This window comes from Pomacea canaliculata, linkage group LG5, assembly GCF_003073045.1.
Source record: "Pomacea canaliculata isolate SZHN2017 linkage group LG5, ASM307304v1, whole genome shotgun sequence".
Lineage (NCBI taxonomy): Eukaryota > Metazoa > Mollusca > Gastropoda > Architaenioglossa > Ampullariidae > Pomacea > Pomacea canaliculata.
Window position 1 is genome coordinate 34,105,416 of NC_037594.1, and position 11,525 is coordinate 34,116,940.

General features: G+C 43.4%; 1 long non-coding RNA gene across 1 annotated transcript; it reads right to left on the reverse strand.

Moving 5' to 3' along the window:
• Positions 1 to 582: 582 nt before the first annotated feature.
• Positions 583 to 3,209, reverse strand: LOC112565402. The gene is made up of 3 exons (XR_003099398.1): positions 2,937 to 3,209; positions 2,067 to 2,208; positions 583 to 1,196 (listed from the first exon to the last, which is right to left on the reverse strand). It is a non-coding gene; the product is annotated as an uncharacterized LOC112565402 (long non-coding RNA).
• Positions 3,210 to 11,525: the final 8,316 nt, after the last annotated feature.

Here is an 11,525-nt window from a genome sequence, read left to right on the forward strand (position 1 = left end):
GCACAAACATCCCGAGGTTATCATGGGGTCAGTTACCCGGATGTTCAGTTCCTAGCAACCCCAAATAGTGTGTCTGATCGTCGATGGAAGTCCACGCACAAACTCCCTGTCATGTGTTTTCTAAACCATGAATGGCTTGTGTCTCGACATGTATCGTGGTTGCAAGCCAGCCTGACCAAAGTCATATTTAAAGAAAGCAAGCGAGCGTACAAACAGACACACCATTGCATTGTGGTCCTTTAGGGCAGTGGTTCTCAAAGTATTTCGGACCGCGGACCACTTTACTTGAGTAAAAAATATGGCGGACCACCAAGGCCTAAAATTACTCTGTACTATGAATTTCAAATTTAAATTGCCGAATTTGTTTCATTACAATTCAAAACTAAATGTGACAGTAGTATAGTAATAAGTTGACATAAAACTACATACCTCGTTATTTGTAATTAAAATGTTAATGTGAGGAATGCATCACTTTAAACATCACTTTGCTGACATATGACGATTGTCAGCTGCGGACCACCTGACGTATGCCCACGGACCACCAGTGGTCCGCGGACCACACTTTGAGAACCACTGCTTTAGGGCATCTGTCATTAGCTTATCTGAGTGATAGTGGAGGTGAGAAGAAAACACCCACACTGTATTGTTTGGCTGAGAATCTGCCACTGCCAGCCTGTCCAGGTTGTCAAGGAGATGGTTGTGGGTGTTAGCCAGTCTGCTAAAGTCGCTGACAGCATCCATAGGAGCGAGAGTCACGTGCACCCTCCCAACATTTCCCCCAAGCGACAGAAAAGTTATCTTCAGATAAATAAAAGCATCCAGTTTAGCAACAACTTGGCAAATACAAAACTTGTATGCTCCTACCTACTTTGTTGTAAGGAAGCAAAACCTGGGTGTGAATATCTTGATTCTTTGTGACAGGATGCAAATAAGATTGACGAAAATGATGCTGAATGTAGAAACTATCACACCAACAGAGGGTGACAGGGGAACTAGGCGTTTGTCCTGTGTCAATCTTTGCAAAATGTAGATTACCGTGCTTCTGGTATAGACTACAATATATTATATGAACCATAACTTTGGAGCAAAAAATTATCTGTCTCCATGTTCCGAATTGGCAAGATTTTATTTGCTAACTCATTGCTAGATACTTTGGGTCTTTCCTTCATCTGGAATCGTGGTTGTAGCTTTTCTTCCTGTCAGTGAAAACAGATAGGAATGCAATGTTTCAAAATCCGCTTATTCAAGAATGGAAACTAGTTATGTATACAATTAATATCTTCCTTACTTACAATAATTTTAAAGAAGATTTTGGCTTAGGGAAGTATCTGATACATTTAGCCTCTCCCTTATAAGTTCACTTACTAAAAATTTAGCTTATGCTTCAATAAACTTCCTATTCAATAATTAAGATATAGGGAAATACCTAGAAATCTAAGAATACTTCAATTAGTCAATTCATTACTAATTTAAACGAGTTAGGGCCGTAGGGGATGTTTTCGTTGTATGTATATATGTGCTCATCCTTAACTGTTTCACGTAAAGAGATTCTTTCTTGTGCCCAACTCTAATATACTTACATTCTATTAGCTAATGACTATGACAGCAAGCAGTAAACTTATTAATTTGAGCAAACTTATTCAAATTATAGTGTCACTCTTACAGTAATTGGATATTCATTTGTGTTTTTAATATGCAATAAACGTGGTGTTCATTTGACAGATTGTTACGATTTCAGTTTCAAAATATGATGAATATCTATATGTATATATACATGATTGTTACTATGTGACATATTTCAGGTCTGTGTGTATCATTGTGTGCATCATGGCTACAAATGCCCCTCTAGGCTTATAGCCAAATAAAGAAAGAATACCATGGCTGCCATGATGAGATATCAAAGTGTTTTGCAATGAAGTAGCGGTGCTGAGTGTTTGTGTCAGGATCTCGATCTTCTCGCCGCCATGTTAGCCCCCCTCCCCCAACAGCCCCCTCCAGCCCCCTCCGCCCTCACTCCTAGTGTAATGTGCCCGGTAATGTAGGCTGGAGGGCGAGTTAACCGTTACCTTTTGTAGCCCGGATGTACAAGCTTCAATGGCGGGCGGCTTCACGCGTCATCATCACCTGATCACTCTCCCAACTTCCTCCTCCTCCTCCCGGCAAAGCATATCATTCGGGTAAAATGATTTCTAGGTAATAAGTAGTGGACTGGACTTGCCATGGAGACAGAAATTTGTCATGAAATAGTCAAAGAACTGTCTGACTGACTATTGTCTAGACAGGTTATCTAAACAAGATACTTAATGAGCCAACAGCCTTTCGTCTTACAAAATAGTCTAGATATATAATATGTAATTTAATAAGTGGAGCTGTTCGCCTTTTGGAAAGTGTGATTCGTTGTGCAGCAAAGCTGAAAAGGATACGAAAAGAAAGAGATAGAGAGAAAGAGAAAGAAAGAGGAAGCTGTGTGCAGATGGTGAAGGCAGCAGTCAGGGACCTGTCAAATAACGAAGGGCAGACGAGTGCCCCAAGTAAGGGCCGGCAGGGGAGTATAGGTTGCTGGCTGCTAATGTCCGCCAACCTCTTATAGGCTTCGCTCATAATCTCCAATTAACATGATTGCTCTCGGAACACAGTCCGCCGGCTTCCAAACTTATTCTCTTGAAAAAAAGAGATAGGATAATCATGGAAATTAGCATTAATTGCCTGCTGAGCCTGGCGCAGGGCTGTGGAGAGGTGGCTAATATCATGGAGAATGCCACTAGTGGAGTGGATTGAATAGGAAGGATTGGTGCTTTGATGGTGTGTGTGTCAGTCAGTCAGAGAGAGAGAGAACAGCAGAGGGTGGGTGGCATTGTGAGAGAAAGATAACAGGGAAATGAAGTAAAGACTAATTGGTTGATTGGTTGGTGTATTTGGATGGAACATGCTTTTACCTCGAGATGATTGAACTCTCTAGGGAGGAGTGTAATGATGATGTGTCATGTAAGGGTAGATAGCACGGGTAGCCAGAAATAATTCCCCGACAGCTATCCGTGTGAACAGGTGTCACGACCACAGACAGACATTTCCCGGACTTGAACGATCTGCACCGCAGGGGTGAGAAGCTATCAGACCACCCCATCTGATGAACAAAAAGGCTTCAAAAAGTAAATGTCAATGGTCCTGAAAAAAGCAAGAGAGAGAGAGAGACAGTGAATCCGAATTTGAAATTTTATTGAAAATGTCAATGGTCCCGAAAAAGCAAGAGAGAGAGAGAGAGAAAGAGAGAGAAAGAGACAGTGAATCTGAATTTGAAATTTTATTGAAAAGACCGTTGGCCTCGTTCAGGGGGCGAATAAAAACACTTCAACAGAATAAAGCCTGTACCACAAGCTACAGATGTACAGACAGACTGCTTACTGTCTTGAATACAGTGGTTTTTTTTAATTTCTTCCTACTATCAAAAACTGGGGAACACGGAAGGAGGAAGAGGAAGTAGAAGAGAGAGGGAGAGAGGTGGGGATTGGGGAGGTAGAGGAGGGATACCTGGCTTGAAGAGATGGCAGCCCCCGGCTGTGTCGTGTCACCCTCCCCAACGCTCTATCCATGAGAATGGAATTGTTGTGTAATGAGAGACCAGCCTGCAGCCTGTCGTCGAACGTTTGTAATAACGAGTAAATGACGATTAACGACGACAGCCGCTCAATCGCTGCCTCGGCTGAACAGAGGAACGAACAAAACCTAATGGAAAGATAAGACCGTCCAGGCTGCCGGCACGATGACAAACGCTGGAGGACATACAGAAGGGTCCGATGCCTCATGACCGAGTGTTTCTGAGACACGTGACACAAAGCTTGCCAGAGGGAGCCAATGGTACTCAGAAAAACCTGTACAACAGTTGGCATTCACTCATGAACATCGAGAACTCATCTAACCAAGCTCTGACAACTTTTATTAACTCTGAGCTGAACGAGTGATAATGTAACGGAATGTAACGAGTTTTACCATGGACGTGTGTAGGTGGACTGCTGTCTGTCTGCCGAGACCAAGGCTCAGCCTCTTGCGATGTGATCCGCTGTTGGTCTCGGCAATCAATCAATGTGACTAAACCGGAAGTTTTGTACACACCTGCCTCGTTTTAGTAGTTAATCTGAAATGTGACTAAACCGGAAGCTCTGTACACACCTGTCTCTTTGTACACACCTGCAGATTTAAAAGTATTTTTATAAAACTGATTTTAAACCTTTCACAAGCCTTGCAGTACAACTATTTTAACTTAAAACCTAACTGTGTAAAATTCAAAATGTGTTGTACAACTGAGCTCGAGAAATACTACACACAGACACAATCTTATTCATTTGTTGTGTTGTCATATATTACACATTATAACATAATGAGAAGTCAGGTCAGGGTCCCGGATGTGGAACAGGTTAGCGTGGCCGGATCTTCCAACAAGACTATCTGGGGAGAATCCCCACGGACATGTCTGCATACAGCACAATCATCCTTATAATTAGTAACTGGGAGGTGTATGTGTGGGGTTAGGGTGGGTGATAGAGGTGGGAAAGAGGAGGGTCAGAAAAGACACACTGATCGTCTGACGACCAGCGATGGAGGGAGTCACAGACGCGGACGAATCTTCCCAGTGGTGTGGAATTTCAATGCTAGACCATCAACAAGTCCTCTAAAGGCCACAAAACAATTGCATCGTGTGTCTGAGAAACATATCAAACCTACTTTCGGTTCCTAACCCTGATTCACTGTTGAGTGCTAGTCCTACAGTAACTGATCCTGATTAAGTCTTTGTGAGCGCTGAACCGTGGCTAGCATTTTCTTTCCACAGCCTTTGTTGATGTCAGCTGTGAACATTTCTGGATGCTGTTAGCAACAGACAGCAAGTCATGAACAAGTTAGTCTCCAGTGAAACATCTTAAACCGTGGGCGGTGTGTTGTTCAAAGGCTGTTTGTTCGCCATGTATCTCCGCCAAACCTCGACTACTGCAGGCCCTTGTTTGTGTAGGAGTGCGATTGTTCTCGTGATGCATTAACTACCCCAGTCCCCCCGCTACCCTCCCGACCTCCACCACCGGATGTACAGCGTCACTGATGTATGGCAACGGCTCCAGTGAGCCACGCGCCACCTTCACCGATGCGTCATCCGTGTCCACCGTTGCCTGGAGCGTATCACGTGACAAAGCTGCTTACATGGTGTGCACAGCTCTGGTGCAGATGTGCAAGACGCCAAGATTCTCTCGACGAGTTCTCAGACATCAACATAAGAGATAGAAAGGAAGAGGAACAAAAGAACAATTAATAATGGAAAGAAAAAAGGCAAACCTTACAAAACAAACCGTTTTATCATTGAGCTCAAAGCCAAGCAAAAAAAGAAAAAAAACCAACAACAACAAACAAACAAAAAATAAAAAAAACCAAACACAACAAAAAAAAAACAACACCAACCAACCAAACAAACAAGAAAAAAAAACAACAAAACAAACAAACACAAAAAACACACACTCAACAGGACCCAACTCAAAGTTTTCCAACCCAATCCACTCTAACAGGCTTTGACATTCAAAACCTTTTCCGAAGCATGTTGATTGTTGATCCGGTCACGTGCAGACACAGGTGTTGCTCTACTTCCACTCCAGGTGCAAAGCACGAGATTAATGCCGAGTGTTCCTCTGTCATGCGCACTCACTCGCTGTTCCTTTGTGAGTCGCTCATAACGATGTTCCTGTGTTGTCCTGTGTCGCTTTATGAACAGGTAGTGTCCCTCCTCCTGGCACTAACACCTGTGTGCTAACACGTGTTTGGCTATCACGCCCAGTGCACTAACACCTGGTCTTCGGAGGTAATTTGTTGTGTTCAAGTTAAGCTAAGTGCAGTAATATCTGCTCAGCATTGGGGAACTACTGTACTAACTTGTGATATTTTCTTACATTTCAGTGCTAACAAGTGATCTTTAGTGTCTCTACTGCACTAACACCTTCGTTATTATCATATGGAATCCGTCGTCCTCACATGTGATGTTTGGACATTCATGGAATCAAGATTTTGTTCTTTAGTTTAAACCATAGTCCTTTAAAGGGATACTCAAGGCTTGTGATAAGGCTGTGACGACGGTCAAACGTGTCAAAACTATATTTAGTTACAATTACAGAGCACGAGAGCAACACAGGAGAAATAAAGGATTCGTTTCTCACTTAATTACCACTTATTAGCACTATTTCGGTTGCCGATGTTTATAAAATTTGAAAAAATCCAGTGAAATCGACCTTTGTGTCCTTCCGCTGAGTAACCACGATAGCTTACAGAGATGGTTAAGCAGACGAGTCTTATTGTGACGTCAGTCTTCTTATGACGTCAGTCTCCTTATGACGTCACACACACAGGAAGTGTCTGAGGTCATTGCGAAGATTTGACGTCATTTTATTGAATGACGCACTCTGTGTGTAAGGCTTGTAAGGCTCTGTCTGTCGGAAACTGATGAAAAGACAATTTTGAATCTTTTCCATCTTTTCGTGGCAATCGAGTGCAGCACATTCTCGAGGCATGGTTGTCACTATGGAAACCACACGTCATAGGGTCACGTGACGGAGAACGAGACTTCGTGGAAGCAAAACAAGAGTCCCGTGTAATTTCTCTTATTAAACACAACATTCTACTAAAAACCTTCAACGTTTTCCACATGAACACACATATAAATAGACGAGATTCAAATGTATCCTACTCTTTACGCCATTCTAAGCAGTTTTATCTTGCCTTTAGAATCCATTTAAATCATGATGTTTCCTGACGATCACGGCGCTAACACTATCCTGTCTGCTAACACTATCCTGTGCGCTAACACTACCCTGTGTGCTAACATGTCTCGTTGTGAAGCGCTCTGTGAGTTAGTCTGCTCCGTGGTGGTGGTGGCGGGGTGTGGGTGGGCGGAGGGTTTGATGATGGTGTTAAAGGCGGAGGAATCAGCTGGAAGTCGGGCTGGTGTCCCTCTACTCTCGAGGAACCACACAATGTGCGAGCTCCACTTGAGTTATGAGTGTCCGGATTATGCATCTCAAGGATGGCGCCCCACGTCTGTCCCTCCCTCCGACACACTTTATTACTCACTTGCAAGCCCTCTACCTCAGCCAGCCTCTGGTGGGCAATCATTGTTTTCCACTTTATGCAAAATCTGTCATCTAGTAACTGACCCTTTGCTTCTTTTAGTGTCTTGTTTAAAGGGACACACGACTACACAAGATTTGAAACTCATGGTTTGAGCTCACTGCAAGATAATATTTTCCAACATTTGAGTGAATAACCGCCTTCTCCATTTATTTTGTAGACAAACCATACACAGAAAGATCTTTTTGAAAAAAGCAGCAAGAAAACCAACTGATATTCCCAGAAAGATACTAACGACAAAGCAAAACACAAGCGTATGGAATGAACACGAGTAAGTTTCCGTTGTCAGGGCGACAACACAAGAGGTGAGTGTCAACTAATTAACTTACCTGCGGACATTCAACCTGATGTCATCATACCTTGTGGATGGTGAGTGGTGTTTGTAGGTTGGTATCCCCATAATGGATGTGGGAGGTTTGGGGGAAGTTGTGGGGAGGTTGTACATTGTCGACTTGTCCTCAATCCAGTCCACGTCGATGAGCTTCCCAGAAGCATCTGGCGATGAGCTGTCGTTGACTGCAGTGTATCATCTGATGCTGATGACATTTTCATTGTTACGCCCCTCCTCCACTCACAATGCTCCCAGAGATGAAAACAAGTCAGACACGAGTCTGTCTACCTACACAGCTTGTCGTGGTGTAGAGTCGATAGACAAGAGATGAAGCAGCAGCTGTGTTGTAGGGGTAAGGGTGGGAGGGAGCGGATGATGACAGTAACAAGACGTTGATTGATGTCACCAGGCAGTGATCGAGAGGACTTGTCGACCTGTACAGGTCAAAGTTCGCACGCCATGTCACAGGGACCTTTGCATCCATCACTCACCTAACGATTGGGGGGATGGAGTGACGCCTGAAAAGTGAATTTTGAAAATTCATCACTTTGTAACGGGTCTAATAATTCTTGTCCCGCTTACAAAAGAAGACAAGGGAAGGTCCACGATCTTACGGACGTTGAGAAGTGAGATGTTCCACACTTACCTCGGGTGTCTCCCTTCACTAGACACCACTTTGAACATCGCAGTTCTATTCAGGTTATTTTCCCATGTCACAAATGTTGGGTGGCTAATTAGGAAACCCAATGATAACACATAGTCATATCCCTCGCATGTCTTGCATGTCAGAATGTAAGCCATCTACCCATTTCAACACATATTTCTTCTACCAAGCATACTATTAACAGTTCTTGCTAGCAATTTTTTCAAAAATAATTTCATGCTTATTTATGGGTGACCTTTAAGGCCACTCGCATCTGACCTACATGACGGGATGCGATATTAGTGGAAAATTCGAATCACTTGCTGAAAAGTCACGGGTAAGTCTGACATTTTGTGAGGTGAGCTCATCGTTACCTCATGTGACGGAGGGCCACGTCCTCGGCACAGCCAACGCATTCCGTGGTTTTTAGTTAATTAGCCTGTCAATGCAGCAAATTATCGAACATCATTAGCACCTTGTTCCAATCTCGCAGTCAGCGAAATTTTTTTTCCGATGGAAACACCCGCGAAGGAGGAAACGTGGATAAATAAATGCTGAGGTGTCTCTTTGCTTTTGGGGGGAGAGTCTCGGGGCGGAGGTCATTGTCGTCAGCAGTGAATGGGGTCACGGCAAATCCAGGTCATAGTCATCTTCGTCGACTGTGTCACCTCAATCCTCTTTCACGAAAAAAAAGTGAGGCTTGCGTGCCGAGGGTTAATTAGCGAAGATTGAATCTCACAATGGAGTCGACTAGCCGCGCTCTCGGCTTTAAAGTTGCTCGGGTCAGTGATCAGAAACTTTGGGTGGGTCACACACTTCTATGCTCTTATATGTAAGTCTGTGGGGTAAGTGGGTTATCAGGCTAGGACACGGAGACGGATGCAGTGACCTTTGACACCCAATTCCACGTCCCTAAGGTCACTATATACCACTGGAATCATTTCTTTCACTTCTCTTTTTAGCTCAAATTAGATAAATTGTTCATCATCATTGTAATTAGGAAAAGGTTTGTGATATAGCTTGTGTTTACAGTATTTACAAAATTTCACTCTTCACTTATCAAAAGGACGGAATATATTCTCTCTCTCTCTGTTTTCGTGGAATGATGCAATGTTTCAACGTATGTCAACAATACAGTAAGGATCGGCTTTCCTTGGTTCAGATCTCATTCAGATCACTTATTTTCTCTACATGTGGCACATGTTTCCTCCATCATCTTATCCTTCCCTCCACACACACCACTTAATCACTGCACTCTCATCGATGGCTACACTTTCATCTTACTGAGAAACAACCAGAGAATTCCACCTTTATGGTACATACTACACATGTACCTCAATGAAGATCATCAATGACGGATGTGGACAAAGCCCGGCACATCAACAACAGCAACATCGCTCCACTGGCCATGCTTCACCTCAATAACCGCCTCGGGCATCACACCTGGCGCCCTACAGAGTTCAGATGTCATCAAGACCAAAACTGTTGCATCGCGACAGCTTCTTCATTTTTGACAACTTTTTCTGAAATGACCTCTGCACTTTCATCTTGACAGTTATTGCTGATGTGGCTAACAGTCGTCTTTCTTTGAAAAGAAGTGATGATATGGCATTGTACAGTTTGAGAACCGAAAATATTGCTCCCAGGTTTAAAAAAGGCAAAAAAACAAAAACAAAAAACAAACAAAAAACAAACAAACCCACAAACAACCAAAAGCAGATAAAAATGACGACTTATCGACTTAAACTAGTTTACAATCTTATTAAATAAATTGTCAAAATAGCTACCAGTAGGCATCTGACATTTCCCAGATGCAAGAAATTGCAGGCGAGCTGCAGAAATTGACCAAACAACAACAACAAACAAAAAGGTTGTAAACACTCATGATGGAGTGTCCTCAGAGGGAGCTTGCTCTTTAACATCCCCACGGCGCTTGGTTGCCAACTGCATCCAGAAATCCCCCGACAAACATGAGAGCGAGTTTTAAAGGGACGAATAAGCATGTCACAGCAAGGGGTGACAACCCTGTAACAAAGTGAGGCTACCCACCCACTGCTACTTTAGCCTGGATGTAGAGATGACCACAATATAACACAACTAGTCACACAATGGCAGTGACACGTGTGTAGTCAGATACATCAGACACATGTCTACAATATTTGTCACACGCGGCGAAGTGTAACTGGAGTTCAAACATCATTGAAATGAAGGAAATCAATGTTTTTAATGTTTCCGACGGCAAAAGCCGACCCAAGACATCAAAACTGCATTAATTATATAGCAACAGAAAAATTATATAGTAACAGAAACACACTGGGGCAACACGGTGTCTCAACATTTCAACTCGACTGACAGTTGACACTAAGACCAGCAACATGACATCTCATGTCATAAAAATGTCAACTACATTGTGTTGAGAATAATTCTTAAAAAAAACTCCAAATCGGCTTACAATGTCTGACATCTGTTGACTGAAGCTAACACTCAAGTGTAGAAGTTTAATGACCTAATAAACTCATCATTACTGCCGTCGAGTCTTCCAAAGGTCAGGTGACATCCTGACGATGAGCACGAGCGCTGTAGGAGGGAAAGTGCCTCCTCCCGTCTCTAGCCCAATCCTCTTCCTGCTTTGTCAGACATGGTTACTGGCTGCTTAGTAAGATTAGCCGGCTCAGCTTAATGTTGCTAATTTTGTACTCAATATTAATTAATTCACAATCTCATTCAAAGCGGCAATAGCTCACAAAGTCTCGATGAGAAATAACTTTTTTTGTGGAGGTGGAGGGAAGGGGACAAGGGTTAGAGACGTGTGGGGGTAGGGAGGAGAGAGGAGGGTGTGGATGCTGGTAGCAATGGCGATGTCGTGATCTTGAATCACACCAGCACTGCCTGTATGTCAAGAGCAAGCTCGGACGAGGCCTTATATTGACTGAGCTAACATGCGTACACGAACTGACCAGGGATGGACGGTTAATGTCGGCCGAGCCTCTTTCTGACACTTTAGTTTTTTCTATCCTCTGCTTCTAATGCTGATTCCACGTGCATCCAACAACGGATTATTATCACAAAATGAACGCCGGTTTGGAGGTGGAATTTGTTTTTCTTTATTTCTTTCTTTCCTTTTTTGTGTGCAGTCCTGAAAGGCAATCTCCACAACACGGGAAAGACAAAGGTCGGAGCTGAGTAGAGTGCTGGTTAAGTGCAGTTCCAAGGATTTGTCCACCTCGTGGGTCTCTTGGGACAGGCGTGATGGGGAGTGCTGCAGCATGTTGACTTTGCATCGCCAGGTTTCTACTAGCAACAGACAGGGGACTGAGGGGAGCAGGAGTGGGGTGGGTTGGTTGTGAAGTAAGAGCAGGTTAGGGTGTGGTCACCGGGAATTCTATCTTCAACGGT